Source organism: Lucilia cuprina, chromosome 4 (assembly GCF_022045245.1).
Source record: "Lucilia cuprina isolate Lc7/37 chromosome 4, ASM2204524v1, whole genome shotgun sequence".
Lineage (NCBI taxonomy): Eukaryota > Metazoa > Arthropoda > Insecta > Diptera > Calliphoridae > Lucilia > Lucilia cuprina.
The window spans coordinates 85837572-85839747 of record NC_060952.1 but is presented as its reverse complement, the minus strand read 5'-3'; positions in this window follow the sequence as shown (position 1 = coordinate 85839747).

The window sequence follows — 2176 nt, the reverse complement described above, 5'->3', positions numbered from 1 at the left end:
AGAACTGAACTAGAACTGAACTAGAACTGAACTAGAATTGAACTAGAATTGAACTAGAACTGAACTAGAACTGAACTAGAATTGAACTAGAACTGAACTAGAACTGAATTAGAACTGAACTAACCAAACAAAAACTGAATAAGAACTGAACTGAACTAACCAAAGTAAAACTGAATAAGAACTGAACTACATTATGGAAATTACAAACGGATTGTCAATCTTATTATATACACTATTTCGTTGTAGTGAAAAAAAAAACTTGTTAAGAGAAGATGATGGGCGAACAGGAATTTTTAACAATAAACAACCAAATCTTAAGATATACATGGATTTGCTCTATTGTTGTTGTTTTTCCATTAAGATATGTTTTTGCTTAAAGGCATCTTTGGAATTTCATTTGAATTTATAAATAAAAAGGGAAATCAAAATTGAAAAATAAAAACTACGTTGCATTGTTTAATGACGTAGTAACAGTTGTTGCTCTAAATTTCTCACGTTTTTTTCCAAAAGGGGAAAAAAGGACTAATTTTCTTTTTGCTTTAAAAGGAAGTCAGTAAAATATGATCTTTAAGTAATATATGTTAATTTTATGTCTTTGTTTTTCAATTGTTAATTATAGTTATTTAATTAATTATTATGGTTTTTAATAAACAATATAAACAGGGAGTGAAAGGATAAAATGAAAAATTTTAGAAAATGGATGAAATAACGATCTAAACTTTCTAAAAATTAATAATTAATAAAAAATTTTAAAAATATATATTTTTTATTTGTAGAAAACAAAACTATTCCTTCTTCTGTTAAAATATGAGTCCTTTTAAATAACATTGAAATCTTTTAAATTAAAATTTCCTAAAACATAATTGTAACATATTATATTCATACAATAGGTTGGGATTGTTACAAAATTAAACAAGATTTTTCTTCACTTTAAAAAAAAATTATTGATATAAAACAATAAAACAGATGTAATTATCCTTGACAATCAAGTAAAGGATATTAAAAAGATTTATTCGAAAGATCCTGCTATAGAAGACAAACACACACAAAACAAACTCTACAAGTAATAAATCAACAAAAAACAAAACACGATCTTATAAAAAAAAAGAATGAAAAAACTTTAACCATGACATCTGGCATAAAAGCCAGGATAACGACTAAGGTAAACTTAACAAAAGGATGGTATGAGTAGCAAGTTGAAACAAAGAAATAACTCGAAAAGAAAAACAACTAAAAGAAAGAACAGAAGCTAAATAATAAAACTAGTAGATGAAGAAATACAACTCTAAAGAATTCATTGAAGATGACTAAACAAGTCCTTTTTTACAGAAGAAAAGGATGTGTATTTTATAAAAAGAGGAGCCTTATTTCGGAGGATAAAATGAATAAAAGAAACTGGTTTATGTTGAGGCAAAACAAAAGCTTAAAACGAGGAACCACGTTATAAAACGCGTATTTTGGAGGCAGATGTTTGAAGTGAAAAATACAATATTTAAACGGCACAAAATAAATAAAGTTTTAAGGGTGAAATACGAGTATTGAAGAAAACTTTTCAAAAAAGACATTCACTAAACCTAATAACAACACCTTGAGTTATTAAGGAATTGGAATGGAAATTCCAAGAAACTGGAATTTCCATTCCAATTAAAAACTTAAAAGTTAAAGGCAAACAAATGAAAAGAACTAAAACAAAACTAGAACAGAACTAGAACAGAACTGGAACTGAACTGGAACAGAACTAGAACTGAACTAGAACTGAAATAGAACAGAACTAGAACAGAACTAGAACAGAACTAAAACAAAACTAGAACAGAACTAGAACAGAACTAGAACAGAACTAGAACAGAACTAGAACAGAACTAGAACAGAACTAGAACAGAACTAGAACAGAACTAGAACAGAACTAGAACAGAACTAGAACAGAACTAGAACAGAACTAGAACAGAACTAGAACAGAACTAGAACAGAACTAGAACAGAACTAGAACAGAACTAGAACAGGAATGGAAATTCCAAGAAATTGGAATTTCCATTCCAATTAAAAACTTAAAAGTTAAAGGCAAACAAATGAAAAGAACTAAAACAAAACTAGAACAGAACTAGAACAGAACTAGAACAGAACTAGAACAGAACTAGAACAGAACTAGAACAGAACTAGAACAGAACTAGAACAGAAC